The sequence below is a fragment of the Bos grunniens genome, chromosome 10, assembly GCF_055505025.1.
Source record: "Bos grunniens cultivar Pamir isolate PY7600 chromosome 10, Bosgru_T2T1.0, whole genome shotgun sequence".
NCBI lineage: Eukaryota > Metazoa > Chordata > Mammalia > Artiodactyla > Bovidae > Bos > Bos grunniens.
Window position 1 is genome coordinate 30597007 of NC_141174.1, and position 16000 is coordinate 30613006.

Here is a 16000-nt window from a genome sequence, read left to right on the forward strand (position 1 = left end):
TGCATAGACATCATAACAGAGCTTTAACATATTGAAGTAAAAATTAAGTGAAATAAAGGAGACATAGACAAAGTCACTATCATATTAGAAGTTTTAACACACGTCTCCCAGTAACTATAAACAAAAACTCCAAAATGTCAATACGGATATATTTAAACAACACTATTAAGCAACTCGACCTAATTGATATATATAGAACACTATACCCAACAACTGCAGAATACTCATTCTTTTCAAATGCACACTAAAAATAGACCATATGCTGGGTTATAAAGCAAGACTCAACAAATTTCAAAGAACTGAAATCATGCAGCATATATTCTCTAACCATTAAAATCAACACAAAAATATAAATAGGAAATCCCAACGTGTATGAAAATTAAGAAACATACTTCTAAATCACCTGTGGCCCAAAGAGGAAATCACAAGGGAAATTAGAAAATATTTGAACTGAAGGATAATGAAAATAAAGCATATGAAAACTTGTGGGATGTAGCTAAAACAGTTCCTAGAAGGAAATTAATGGCTTCTAATAAACACATTAGAAAAGCAAAATAGTTGAAAATCAATACTCTAAGCTTTTACCTTATGAATATAGAAAAAGAAGAGCCAATTAGACACAAATAAAGCAGAAGAAAAGAAATAATAAAGAATGCAACTGCAATCAATGAAATAAAAAGTATGCAATAAAGAAATCATCACAGACAATCTTTTCTTTACAGGAATAAAATCTATGATCTCCCAGAAAAAATAACCAATAAAAGAGAAGACACAAATGACCAATATCAAGAGTTTCAGAATGTGATGTCACTACACATTCTATAGATATTGAGAGAACATGATGACAACTCTTTGCCAATAAACTTGACAAAACAGACAAATTCTTTGAAAAATACAATTTACCAAAACTGATATAAAAAGAAATAAAAATACTAATACTCTGACACATGTTTAATAAATTGAATACATGGATAGAATTTCATAAAGATCATCTAGGCTCAGGTGACTTTCAAGGTAAATTTTTATAAATATTTAAGGAGAAATAATAGTAATATCTCTCAGATCCTTTCAGAGGTTAGAGAAAACAGGAAGAATTAATTACTTGTTTTATTAGGTTAACATAAATATGATACCAAAACCAAAATCCTTTCTGTATATGGATTCAAAAATTCTAAATAAAACATTATTACATTTAATACAGACATAGAAAAAAAGATAATACATAATGACCAAGAATGATTCATACCAGGAATGCAAGGTTGGTTTAACATTCTAAAATAATCAATACACGGACTTACCAGCATTCTCCAATGGTTAAGACTCCTCGCCTCCACTTCAGGGGCCATGGGTTTGATCCCTGGCTGGGAACTGGGATCCTGCATGCCATATGGTACAGCCAAAAAATAAAATAAAATAATCCATATAATTCATCACATTAATGGAAAAAAAAGAAAAAACATATGATTATCTCAATAAATACAGAAAATGCATTTGATTCAAAAAACCACTCAGGACAAAAACTCTCATATGTTAAAATAGAAGGGAACTTTATTAATATGACAAAAAATATCTACAAAAAACCTAAACCAAAGCATTGCAGCTTACATGTTTGATGGTGAAATATCAAATACTTTCTCTCTGAGGTACAAATGTAATTCTGTGGGAAAAAGAATGGCTTTCTCAACATACAAAGCTAGAACTGTTGTGTATCTATAAGGGAAAAAAACCTCAGACTTGACTCCTACTTTACACCACCTATAAAAATTAATTCAAGATAGCTCATAAGTATAAATATCAAACTAAAATATCAAATTTCCTCTAGAAGAAAACATAGGATAACATTTCATGACTTTGCATAGACAAATATTTCTTAAATATGATAGAAAAGATAATAACTATAAAATAATAAAAACATAATTGCATTTAACTGAAATTAAGAACTTTTGTTCAATATAAGAACTTTAGTATGAGAATGAAGAGGCAAGTCACATCGTAGGATAATATTTTCATTATCTGTCTATCTATCTATCCATCCGACAAAGGGGTTATGTCCAGAATGTATAAAAAACGTATACAAAGAAGATCAAAAAAACACAAACAACTGCGAGAATGGGCAAAGATCTGAATAAGCATTATACAAAAGAGACTATCCAAATTGTCAATAAGTACATGAAAAGATGGTCAATATAATTCTTTTTCAGAGAGATGCAAATTAAATCCACAAGATACTATTATACGTCCAGCAGAAAGTCTAAAATTTGAAAGAATAAAAATACCAAGTATTGGGAAAGATGTGGAGCAGCTGGAACTCTCATACAATTGCTAGAGGGAGAGTAACTTTAGAACACCACTAAGCAGTATCTTTTTTTCAGCTAAATAAACAGCTACTCCTTGACTCAGCAATTCTCCAGGTATATGACCATGAGAAATGAGAACATATACCCAATGAAGGACATGGGTAAGAATGTTCATAGCAGCTTTATTCATTATAGTAAAAAGCTAGAGACAACACAAGTGTTCATCAGCAGGAGAATGGATTATCAGCCTATTATTGTGTATTCATATAGTGGAATACAAACAATAATTTTAAAAATGCACCACTGTCACACATAACAACACGGATGATTCCCACAGATATTATGTTGAAGAAAGGAAGATGTGATAAAACTGTTTGATTTCATTTACATTCAATTCAAGATAAGCAAAATGAATTGATGTTGACACTTGAAGTCAGAAGAGTGACTACCCCTGGGGTGGGCAGGTAAAGTGGCGAGAGAGAATTTTCTGAGGTGATGGAAATATTTTATATCTTTATCTAGATGATAGCTATTCAGATGTATACAAATGTAAAAAGTTATGGAGCTGTAATTTGTACACTTTCCTCTTTCATTATATCTATTCCAGGCATGATTTAGAAGACACTAAACTCAGCTTCCCTCGTGGCTCAGTGGTAAAGAATCTGCCTGCCAACTCAGGGGACTGTTTCGAACCCTGCTCTGAAAATGATGCCACATGCCACGGAGCAACTAAGCCCAAGCACCAACTACTGAGCATATGTGCCCCAACTACTGAAGTCCGTGTGCCCTAGAGCCCATGCTCTGCAACAAGAGGAGCCACGGCAAATGAGAAGCCCACACATTGAAACTAGAGAATAGCCCTTGTTCGCTGCAACTAGAGAAAAGCCGGAGCAGCAACAAAGACCCAACATAGCCAAAAATAAATAATTAATTAATTCTTAAAAAGATACTAAACTTTAATAATAATAAAAGTAAAAAATTTAAATTAGCCACACGGGGTCGCACAGAGTTGGACACGACTGAAGCAACTTAGCAGCAGCAGCAGCTGTATTTCTGGAGAAGGCAATGGCAACCCACTCCAGTACTCTTGTCTGGAAAATCCCATGGATGGAGGAGCCTGGTGGGCTGCAGTCCATGGGGTCGCTAAGAGTCGGATGCGACTGAGCGACTTCACTTTCACTTTCCACAATCAGATTGGCAAAGATTAAAGAGTATAGCTAGGCAATTGGGAAAAATTAGTCTATTGCATACTGTCAAGGCAAGTGTACACATTTTGAAGGACCATTTGGCAATATACATGAAAATTTTAATACACATTACCCTTTGCCTCAGCTATTTCACTTTTAGCAATTTAACGAAATATACACACAAGTACTCAAAAATGTAAGTATAAAGATAGTCACAGGATCGTCATAAAAGAAAAAGTTTGGCAAAAAAACACATCCATCAATAAAGGAATAGTTACATAAATTTAAAAAATCCATCAACTATGCTATAGCCATGAAGAAACTTGAGGTACATCTATATGTTTTGACCTACAAGAAAATGAGACTATGAACTTGGTAAACAAAGATGGGAAAGGTCATGCTGCTAACCTCCATCTACCACGTATCCACTCACTTGTATACACTCTTTACCTCAGTTGATTTATAACATGGAGTTAATAATATCACTGGCCCTTATCCATCTTACAAGTGAGGGGCAAAAAGAAGAAGCCCTCTGAAAAGCAGAAAGCATTATAGAAGTGCAAAGTATTATTCCTGAAAAACATTCTTTCATTAACCAAAGCTTTGTGTTTGTTTATCTTAAATCACTACTCAGTCCAGATTTCTTTCCTCTGTCATATATTTAAGCCAGTGTTTCAAAACACGGGCAGCAGACAAACCTCCAACAAAATGGAGAAGTTATTAAAAACACTGAGTACAGTCCCAAATCTATCAAAATTTTGGAACCTCTGATTTAGATGGAAATAGGGGTTAAGTCAACATTTTCCCCTTCATTGAGAAGAGTCTGAGCTGAATCCCATTAATGGTAGCAAGCCATCAGTTCTGACTTTGATCTGCCTTGCCTTATGGTTTAGCTGCACTGCAGGAGTCAAATGGGCTGGTAAAGTAGTACAAATGGTGCCTCCATTTACTCAACCCCAATAGGAGCCAAAGAACATCCAAGGAAAAGAACAATGTGATTGCCACATTGTAGACAAACACGAACCCAGCTCAGCTTTAAGTACTGTAGCTGTTGGAAAACATCATCTCCTGGGCAGCTGCTTTGGCTACTGTCCCCAATTAACTTAGCAGAATCTCAAAAATAGAAGGCAGCCTCTGTTCTGTTATATAATAAACAGTTCTTTATTTGAAATGACAATATTTACTTTTCCTATAGTGAACTCCAGCAGCCTACTAGGCAGTGGGCAAACAGTAGAAATGCCTAAAATGGAAACTTGAGAAAGCAGTTTAGCCAGTACAGTTTACTCTAACTTTCTACTTGACCAACAAGTAATTAGAAGATCCTCTTCATGCTTCTCTCATATGTATCATGGATTTCATGTGACTTTGTTACCACCAGGCATATCTTTCTTGTTTTGTTGAGTCTTAAAACATACAAAACAGATGTGAGGTAGTGAGTTCTCCAATACTCAAGTGTTTAAGCAGCAGTGAGGGTTGCCCCATCAAAGGGATTTTTTTTTTTGCAAGGATTTTACTTAGAGTGACAGGTTTATCCAATGACTTCTTGGCTTCTCCCAACAGCAAAGAGTCTGATATCTATGTTTCCATGATCTCATTTTCAAATGATCTTTAAAGGGAGAGAATAATAAATTATGATTATTAACCTTCTTGGGTATTTAATCTCCCTCTCATAAGCAAGAAGCTGCCATTTATGTGATTGTGTTCTTTATCGTAAAAATACTTTTCAACCTTTGTAAGCAAGCAACAAATGACCACTATTTGCAGTGCAGACAACACTGTTAACTCCCTCTTAGATTTTATTTTCCATTCCTTCTGTCATATTGTAGCAACACTCCAGAGCATCTTCATTTCATGCAAATCTTGGGGAAGAGGTGTTTAATTACTGTTCTAATGGGGTCATGCACACTGAGAGATGTTCACAAAACTTGTTGGTTTTTAAGGTGTACTCAGGAGGCAATACTGTTCTTTGGCCAATGCGATTTGTTTAGTTTTCATGGCTGGTGCTGAATTTTCTTCAAAGATGTTTCTTTTGTCTCATTGTCCTGGTCTGATGTCACTTTCCTGCTAACTCATTTAGCGGAAGCAATCACTTGAAGAGGACAAACTATTTTCTATCCAGTTACTAGTTAGAAACATCTTAAGGCCCACGAAATCCTTCAGAAACCCAAAGATTCTCCCCTCCCCAGTAAAAAAATCTATTCTAAAAATTCTCTTTCAAAATCATACAAAGTAAATACTGGTTAGGTCAAAATTTGCAGTTTAAATATTATTCCTAAAAGAAAAAGATAAATATTGTTCCTGCTGATAGAACATATCCTTTTTATGTTCCTACATCAGGCAGAGTGATTGTTTATTCTCAAAGAATAGCCCACTAACCACTTGCATTAAAATTAGTTCCTGCCATAAAATGCAGATTCCAGGATCCCATTGTAAACCTAGGGAATCAAAATTCTGGGGGTTTGGCCACTGAATTTTTACAAGTGTCTCAGGTCCTTTGCATGCCTACTAAAGTTAATGAAACACTGTCCTTAAGACAAGCCAAATCCTTACTTTTCTGGAATTTCTAGTAGTTCTTCTCTTAAATAAGTCAAAGAAAGAATTGTAAGCATTGAAAATACAGGCCAAATCTTGTCATAGAATATGTATCCTATTGTAACCCTGTTTATGAACACTTAATAGCTTCTCTGTAGGACAGTTAAGCTGTAGTAATTACCTCATGGTTCTGTAATCTGTATGTCTCCTCCCACATGACATTTTCACCAACTAAGACTATGACTTATTTCCAGACAGGATGGAAGAACTACCAGACCTGTGTGGACTGATGTCACTTCATGTTACATTTTCTTTTTCTTAGTGATTTAAAGACATTTATGAAATTTCTCACAAATCTTGAGCATGAATTATAGAGTCTAACTTAAGGAGGATAAAATTTTACAAGGACTCACTAAATTGAAATCTTTTGAATCTGATCTCTTTATGGAAAATTGCTTTTTAGATAAATTGGAAAGGATCTGGGATTCAAAGCTCTTTAAAATTGATGTAAAGTTGATTTACAATATTAAATTAGTTTCAGGTGTACAACATAATGATTCAATGTTTTTATAGATTATACTCCATTTCAAGTTACTACAAAATAATGGCTATATTTCTCTGTGCTGTACAATATATCTATATTGCTTATTTATTTTATTGGGATTCATAGCTCTTATCCCCAAACTGCCTCTGAATTATACTTCCATGGGCAATTGTACAGCCTCTCTGCCATATTTTTGTAATAGGAATAATCACCCTTTGCAATAATAATACTGAGAAGTTGAGAAAGTTCTGAGAAGATGAATGAGATCAGGCTTGTAAAATGTTAAAGGCTCCTGAGTGAAGGATCCTATAAAATGTGTAAATTATTAGCATTCTTTTTATGGGCCTTTAATGAATTATTGACCTGTCGATGATGAATCTGCTTCTTGAAATATTTCACTCCTTGTTTTTCAGAGTAAAACAATCTGCTCTTAAATTTTCCTGGAGTATTTTTGGGAATTTTAAAATTTAGTCAAAAATAAAAAAAGCAACAGTACCTCTCTCTCGAACACATATGCACTCCCTGAGACCACAGTGTGCATCGTAATCTTGACTTTCTATTCACTAGATTGATTGAACTTAATCATTTGGGTCCTCAAAGTCTCAAGCGCTTTGGGTTAGCTAAAGTATCACAAAGTCAACTAGCTTTTTAGTAGTAAATGCTAATGTAGGAAACTAATTAGAATCAAATTATTTACTTGATGTCATGCTTGGTTGTGAAATTATTCTACCCACTCTTAGTTTCAATTGCTATCATACAGACTGCTCTTTCAAATTTTCGCTCATCCAGAATTAAGGATTTTTGAAACATCTAACTAGAGACAAAGCAAAAGTAACACCTATCTGCATATCATAATCATTAAATCTCTCAGTAATAAGGAACCCCTAGTTTACTCAAGAGGATGTTTCAATGTTTTCAATTTGCAAAGTAGGAGAAGGAATTTTAAGAGATCAGTCTGCTAGTTGAAGCTGAACATACACAGTTGTCTTATTTAATAAAGTTTATCTTATAATGACAAAATACGTAACTTTGATGTAGAAGAAAAAAGCTAAAAAAAAAGCAACAACCAAAATTGGGGTTATATAAATAGACAACATGGGTTGGCAGACATAAAGAGAAATGAGGAATACACAAAAGTGTGCTGAGGCTGCTCTTCTTGATTAGTAGGTCCATAAGGAAAAAAAGTTTCTGGAATTGAGTAAATGACAAATCACTATTGAGGAGTTCCTTGCAGAGGGACATGAAAGAAAAATATTTATATCCATATTGACAGTGGCTACAAAGAGATCTGGGGATAGTTTCGTGCCTTGGGTTTGGTTGACTTCACTTCTTGAAAAAATATGAGGATTAAACATTCACAAATGTTCCTAATATTTTTTGAACAAGGAAGTGAGATATTAGCACTTCTTTTTTTCAGTGCTATATCTACCACTGTAGCTTCTGTCAACCTTAACTTTAAACCTTACAGAAGAATCAATATCTTCTGATTTGAGAGTTTCCCCCACATGGTAAAAATAAAATGTGAAATTTCAGTAAATGGCATGAAAAATTTTAGTAGTACCAGGAAGTTTTCAGAAACTAGAGCTTTTACATAATATGGAAGTTTTAATGTTTTGAAGGTTCAGTAAATTATGTAGTGTACAAAAGTGAAGTCTAAATTACCCACTCAGAAGGGTAACCCTATAGCCCACATGTCTGGATCCATGTATGCAGATGGACAGATACACTTCATTTCTTCTGGGAAGCTGAGTTCTAAAAAGCTATCACTCAGAACAGACAGTTTTATGATTGCATAAGAAGAAAAGGAAAGATGACAGAGTTGCTATAAAAATGAAAGGCCTTTTGGTGTATTAACAGCTGAAAACATTACAGCTTAAATGAAGATGTGAAACAAAAAATCAGCTTAAAACTGCAAATTAAAAAAAAGAAAACTTGTGTAGAAGGTTTGAAGCATATGGACACCCACCCAGTTTGCAAAGAGGGCAATGGGAGCCCCAGACTTTAGCTTATTAAAGATGACCTTTCCCCTCTCTAAAATTTCAAAGCTGACGTTTCAAGTGCTGAGCAGACTGTGTGCCATATGTAACATGACCTCAGCTCCACTCTGCCTGAGCACTGATGGCATCACTAATGAGAGGTGAAAGGTCTTTTTCTTGCAGCTTTTTCAAAAACCCACCAACTCTTGCCTGTGAAGTAAGGCCCCTCCCTCCCCCCAACCCTTGATTTCAAGAGAACTGCATTTAATACACAGCCTCAAAACACTTTTATTACCGGTCGATTTGCTTATAGCCACAGCCAAATGGCAGGATGTACAATCACATGCAGAAGAACATATTTATTTTGACTCACAAGCCAAAGGGATTAAGAGAACATTGTATTAACCTTGCCTTTCATCTATGTTTTAAAGGGAAATTCTCCAGAGGCGTCCATTGAAGTTCTGTTTTTTTAAATATAAAGTGTATCAAAGACTTTTAGGAGCCCAGGTGTGTGTTTATCTGACTATCTTTCAAAAAGCTGCTTCAGAGACTGCAAAAAGATGTATGTTCAGGAATCTATTTCAGGCATTCTTACCAGCCAGCTAGTTACCCGACCCCTACTCCCTTCCCTGGCTTCCCGGCCCCCCACTCCCCCTTGCTGCTTCGAAACAAAATAGCTTCTTTCCAAGCAGGTTGTTATCATATTCATGGCATGGTCAATTTCCGTTTGCCAAGAAAATATTTAGGCTGATCAAAGACATTAGAAAATCGGATGAATAGAAACAGACGTTCCCACAAGAGAAGCGTTTCTCAACGTGAAGAGGCAGGCGGATTGCAGCCCACCCAGTTACTCCTAGGAAATAGCTCTCCTGCTAAAGGCAGAACTATGGGGCCACCTGGATTCTACCGGAAGGGCTATGGAAGAGTCCGGAAATTCACGTGGAGACTGGAGCTTGGGACTCTCCGATGGCGGACATGTGAGATGATCGGTTCTAGTATCTATCAGCAAACCTAGAAGGCCTTTAATTACATCCATTAACACAGAGGGACCTTTCAAGACTGAAGATACGTAAGTTTGAGATCCTTTGTTTTGCTTCAACTGGTTTGTTATGCGCATGGAAAGACAACACATCCTTTGTAGATGATACAGGAATTTCTCCTGAAGTAGTGTAAATTAAGTTTCCTGGGTTTGAGTGGGGGAATGTCTGACAGTAATTGTCCTTGGGACCCTTTGGTTTCCAGAGTGTGCGCCCAGGTCAGTCGATGAAAGAAAGAGGGCCTTCCATCTCCTCCTTGTTCCTCGGCAAGACGCAGCCAAACCAGGTGAGGCCATTTGCTGCGGCGCTTCGACGTGAAGGCCTGGTTGGCGTTGCGGTTTTCTTCCGCGGGCTCCTGAAAATTGAAAACAAAACAAAACAAAACAAAAAACTGAAAAGCCGGCTCCGCTCAGGCAAAGGAGATCCGGGTTCTCTCCCACCCCCTTGCTTGCCTTGGCCACGTCGCGGCACCTCAATCGCCAGTGAAGCGTCGCAGACCTTATACCGACGCCTCCAGTTTTCCAGAGGAGAAAGCGAGGGAGGGAAGCCAACTGTGGGGGGCCCTTTAGGGCCAAAGAAGAGTCTCGCTCGGGGCCACGCGGCGCTAGCAAGGCAGCAGCAGAAGAAGCGGTTGCTGGGCTGTGGGCTGAGAATCCGCTCGGCCACCCTTGGCCCTCCCCACAGTGCGTCCCTCACCCCCCACCCTCCCCCGCCCCGGGTCGACCAGGCAGATTTCCTTTCCTGTGCTTTCTTTCTTTCTTCTTCTTCTTCTTTTTTTTTTTTTGTTTCGGTTCCTGCCGGCCAAGCCAGGGATCCTTTGCCAGGAAGACAGCGCCCTCTCTCTCCTCCGGCCGTGCCCGCCGCTGGGCTGCGCCCCATCCCAGTTCCGCTGACCTGCCCTCTCCTCCTTCTCGCTCCCGCCCTCCCTGGCCCTGGCCCTTCCTTCCTTAAGCCCCTATGCCTCTAGGCTCCCAGAACCACTTCGGGGAACAGCCCGAGAGAGCGGCGGAGCCCTAAGTCTTCTCACGTTCGGACCACTGGTCTGGCCGGAACGCCGGACCCCTGGCTGCAGAACTGGGCGGAGCCGTCCCCAGCGCAGACGCAGCGCCGGATAGCTCGAGCTTGGCCCCGGGGAGGGGTTCCTGGCGGCGGGGCGGGGGTTAGCGCGGCTCCCCCAGACTGGGCACCGCGGGCGGGGCTGCGAGTACGCTGCATGGCAAGGTCTCCCGGGCGCTGGCGCACACCTGGCGGAGAAGCCTATCGGGGACCCGGGATGGGCCGGCGAAACGGGGACGCGGGCTTGCACGCGGGGGGGGGGGGGGGTGGGTGGGGGAGGCGGGTGAACCTGAGATAAGGAAAGCTCCCACAGCCTTGTTCCCAGCCCTAAAAGCGCCCCTCGCGGCCCCCCGGCTGCCTGAAAGCCTCACCCTGCCGGTTTCCAGCAGGGCTGCGCCAAGTACAGCAGCGGTGATGGAAATGGTTGCAAAATCCAAGCCCAGCCCCAGTGGGCGAGAGGCGCGGAAGGGCATGCGTGAGTGGGAACCCTCCACCCAGCATTTCCTTCTCTGCCGCTCAGAGGACTGGGGCTTCAGACAGATGTGCGCGGCCCATTCGGGAGCAGAGGCAGTCAAGCTTCTCGGTCCGCGACGATCTGGATCCTTTAGAACCCAAACAATGTACTCTGTATGGGAATGCAGAAACATCTTCCACGGCGTGGATTTGCACCGACGTAGAGGCCTGAAGTGCTCCCCTAGCCCTCCCCACAGTTCGCGGCCCCCGGGAACCCCATAGGCCGTTCGCCTCAGGCTCACCCCGCTGCAGAGCGCAGGCGGCTCCCAGAAAGGAACTAATCTAGTCACAAACCACCGGCCGGCCCTAACAAAGCGAACCTTCTCGGCAGCTCAGCGCCCAATTTGTCCACAGCACTTTTCTTCCGCAATTCAGAAGCATTATCTTGTTTTTTAAAGTATCGCGGCAGAAACGTGGCAATTATCCTGGGCTCGGGTTACGCTAAATGGCTTTGGGCTGAGAAATGGAAGAATACAGATGCCGCGAACGTGCTGATCGCTTTTCTGCCGGGCCTGGATAGGGGTAGGGAGGCAAGCTAGAAGACACCACCAGGGAGAGGGAGGTATGGCGCAAGTTCCCGCTCTTGAACCGGCACCAACCGCTCTTCCCAAGGGCACCAACCGGAAAGAAGTGTTGGGCTTTTATCCCTAGAGCTTAAGGATTCCGAGCGATGGTCTCCTTAATGGGTCGTGAGAGATGGGGTCAAATCCCGACAAGACAGGACCAAGCTTCTGGCCTCGGCTTTGTGTCAGGAAGCCGTTGGGAGCTTCAGGCATTGCTGGGATAAAGAAGAGAAGAGAGGTCAAGGGTCAGAGGGAGAGATGAGGAAGAATCCAGTTCCGCTTCAGGACAGCTACTCTAAAATTGAGTAGAACTGGGAGAATGGCTGGGAGAAGACAGCCACAAGGAAAGAAGAACCGGAGCGAGGCGTTCACTCCTGAGCGAGAGGCAGGCCTGGCCGGGGAGTCCTGGCGCACGCTGTAGGGTGGGAACCTGCGAGAACTGGAGAGGCCCAGAGGCCACGAGGCGTCTCGGCACCAGGGGGGCGGGGGTGGGGACAAATACAGAAAACCTCTAAGAATCTTCATCTCGGTCCACCAGGGTGACTTTGGGCCTGGAAAATGGGGAGAAAACAGAGTAGCGAAAGGCGTTCGGGTGCCGGCTCCCAGCGCGCAGACGCCTTGCTCGCCCCAGCAGCCCAGCCTGCAGTGGTAGCCACGCTGTGCGCGTGTCTCTTTCCCTTTCTGCGCAAACCAGCCCCCACATCTTGAAGTAATCAGCAGCCGAGAAGGGACTCGTCCCCCTGGCATCTCAGGTTAAAGAAGGAGGTCCAGGAAAATGTGGTAGAGCCATTACAAGAAACCCGAGCCGCAGTCATCAGGGACTCCAATTGCCATCGCATTAGGATTGATTAGAGACCAGCAGTACCGTAATGACCCGGAAAGAGGGGCAGCCGGGGATTATTAATATCAGAATGTGGCAGGGAGGGGAGGTGGGCAAAGGCAGGGAGGGAAGAGCAAAGTGGGGAGGGAGAAGTTTTAAGTTACTAGTATTTATATATAAGTGCCGGCTTACCTGAGGAAACCGGATAGTCAGTGAATCACGAAAACAATAAATCTAATTGCATCTAAAATTTCACGAAGCCTGATTTTTTTGGGAGGTTGGGGAATCATCGTGAAAACCAGACTAAGATCTCAGTTTTTATAAACACGTAGTTTTATAATCCTGTTGTAAAAATGTAAGTGAAGAGATGGGGAGGAGTGCTGGATGTGCATTTCCTACCAATGGGTCTCTACAAAAAGATTTAGGGAATCTATTTGTGAGTCATTTGGGGTCTTCTCTCAAGGGATATAGGGCAATGGAGTGGACATTTTTGTAGAGTCTGCAGAGGAGTAATACACTAAATTTTAATTGAAACAGTGATACCTGGGTAGTGATTTTTGTTTTGTTTGAGACAAGACCGATCAGGATCCCTAAGAGATGTAGAGAAGAGAGTGGTTTGTCTCCTTCCTTGGACCATGAGCCAAAACAAATCAGCCCCTGATGGTCTGGGCTGAAACTCAGCTCACTGGATAATTAACTCCATCTTTCCAGTCCACCCTAACTGTTTATTTAGTGTCACCCTGCATTACCATCACTAGCACTTTCCTCTGAACAGGAGTAACTGCAGGCTTTCACCTCCCAAAAGGAAATTCTTCTTAGCTTAGACAGATGCAGTATTCAGGATGTACATTAGTTGACAAAAAAAAAGTTGATTGGAAACTCAATGGAAGATAAGGACTCTTGGCCTGAGGTAATGTTAATAAAGCAAAGGAGGCAAGAATGTCTTAGGCTCTTAAGAACAGATTCTCACAACACTCTCCTTCACTTTCCAGAAGGGTGCTTGGCATCTAATGTTGAGTGGTGTCTTCTGACTCAAATCTGGTGGTTGGCAAGTCTCCGGGCCTATGCCTTCTCAGAGCTCAGCTTAAATCTGCCATTTCCCTCCAGGTGGTCAACCCACCTTCTTCAGTCCTTCATGGGCGCCCCCACCTGTTGACTACACCACTACTCCGTGTGAGGGGTCCCCTCCAACTGAACCAGATGCCCCTGCCAGGACTTCAGAGTCTACTCAGCAGACGCTGCCTGGGTGCAGCATATCAGCAGAGCATGGTCTGGGAGACCTCACAGTGCCTGGTCCTGGGGAAGCAGGCACAGGCGTCAAGAGCTTTGAGGAAGGGAGAGGAACGAGAGAGAAAAAGAAGAAAGCAAAAGAGAAATGGATCCAGAGAGAGAGGAGAGGGTGTGTGTGTGAAGGGGGCAGGGTGTTGGACAGAGAGAGTGTGAGAGAGAAACGCGAAGAATGAGACAATGAAGGAACGAAAGGGACAAAGGGTGAGATGGAGATAAGAAACAATAAAACAGAGAATGAAGGAATCAGAGGTTCACACAGAGAATGAATGAGCTTCCTCTTTCAGGCTGAAAAAGAGGATGAGGTAAAAAGAGACACAGAGAGAGACCAAACCTGGAGACACACTCGGAGAGAGAGGGTAACTTCCCCAAACACACGCACACCAACTCCAGCACGGTCCCCATTCACTGTGAGTTCCCTCGCGGCAGTGTGTCTCTGCCTGTTTTTCTCTTTGCTCTCTCCCTTCCCCGACCCCGGGACAATGTGGAGACTGTATTTTCAGGAGCCGCGCGGGGCGGCAGGGTTTTTAGCAGCAAGCCGGGCTCGCTGCCGGCTCTGTTTGTCCAGGTGTAGGCGGGGAACGGCAGTCTCCCGGCGTCTTGGGCTGGCGCTGCGTTTTCGCACCAAAGAAGCGAGAGGCTCTGGTCGCGCGCTTCCCGCTTCAAGGAGAAAACGCCCTCCCTCCATACATACATAAATATATTAGGGGAACAGACAAATCTTCATTGTTCAGAAATAAGCCAAGGAGGCCGCTCGGCTCCCCTTGGCCCGGCCAAGCGAGGCTGGAAAGAAGGGAGGGAGAGGCGGGGGCCGCGCGGATCCGGTGTCACGTTGCAGATTCCCACTAAAGATAACGAAACGTGATCTATTTTTCAGAACAGCAAGTGGATGGGAAAGAACCTTGACAACACAAAACTCATTTACTAATGGACTGGTTTTGGATTTCTCTCTTTCGGGTCCGCATATCGCCCCGCCTGAGCCCTCGGCCTATCCAGAGCTCGCGGGGAGCAGCGTCCCCCAGGAGGCAGGTGGGAGGCTGCTCCGGCGCCGCGCCGCCCTCGGAGCCCGGCATCCGGAGGGGTCGAGGGCACCTGGAGTTTCCGACCAAGTAAAGGAAAAAGATGAACGTTGACACTTCAGCCAGGATTTGGGATCCTCACTGCCCCAGAGCGACGACGCTAATTTATTGATGAAACACCTTCCAAAGCCCTTCCCTCCCAAATATCTGTAGGTAGAGTAGAATCCTCGCTGTCGTTCTTGATGGCAAAAGAATTCCAAGAAAGCGGGCCAGGAGCCTCCAAGCAGCTCGCTCCAAGCCAGAAGGGAAATAAGTGGGTCTCAGCCAGAGGACACAAGGCCTTGTTTTAACCCGACCTAGAAACCCTAACACCAACTGATGCCTCCGCATCAACCTTTCCACAGACCAGTTGTGTGCATCCGGCGGTTACCTGCACGGCGGAGGCACAAAAGAGCAGAAACCTGGCGCTGGGAGCCCCTTTCTAGCTGTGTTACCCTGGGGACCCACGAAGCGGCGAGGGCAGCAGCGGTGCTGCTCCTTGCCTTTAAATCTCCGACGAATCTCTGTTTTCTTGTGATTTGCATTGACAGCAAAAGGTTTTAAGTTACTAGAACAACTCAAACCTTTCTGTGTGCGATTTAAAATGGATCATTTGGTTTATGTGGTTTGTAAATTCATGTCATTTTACCTCTTTTAGTGGTTTGCAGTGAAAGGTTCCATTTTGGGAAACCTTATATATCCGAGCCAATAATTAACATTTATAAAAATTGGTTTCCCTAACCGAGGGATCGAAATAGCAGGTAGGCTCGTTGGTACAAAGCGAATAGCACATTTCCTTTCTAATCGTGCGATCTACTGGACTGAACACTAGGAGAGAAAGGCTGGCCGGCCAGGGCACGGCCTCCAAGGACGAGCACCACTTCTTATCAACCCCGGTGCCCGCAGTCGCCGCATCCGCACAGTCGTCTTCCCAGTTGTCGCCACCGTCTAGTGCGTCTTGATTCCTTTTGAAGAGAGATGAAAAGAAGTGGGCAGGGAGGTCTGGAGGAAGCCGGGGGTGGGGGGTTGGGGGCGGGGAAGGTAGTGGATGTCTAATTGTCGTCTCTCTGCTCCCTGTAAATCTATACCTGCTCTTATTTGTCCAAGCTGTGCCTCATTTCCTTATACAA

General features: G+C 42.8%; 2 long non-coding RNA genes across 3 annotated transcripts; one reads left to right on the plus strand and one right to left on the minus strand.

Annotated features, from left to right (window-relative positions):
• The first annotated feature begins 8561 nt into the window (after positions 1-8561).
• LOC147364239 (uncharacterized) lies at positions 8562-15392 on the plus strand. Of its 2 annotated transcripts, none has more exons than XR_015134239.1 (3): positions 8562-9605; positions 9779-9859; positions 14690-15392. It is a non-coding gene; the product is annotated as an uncharacterized LOC147364239 (long non-coding RNA). The 2 variants fall into 2 exon arrangements; XR_015134240.1 differs by having other exon boundaries at positions 14695-15392.
• On the minus strand, positions 8800-10990 carry LOC147364240 (uncharacterized). Its single transcript, XR_015134238.1, has 2 exons — positions 10026-10990; positions 8800-9928 (listed from the first exon to the last, which is right to left on the minus strand). It is a non-coding gene; the product is annotated as an uncharacterized LOC147364240 (long non-coding RNA).
• Positions 15393-16000: the final 608 nt, after the last annotated feature.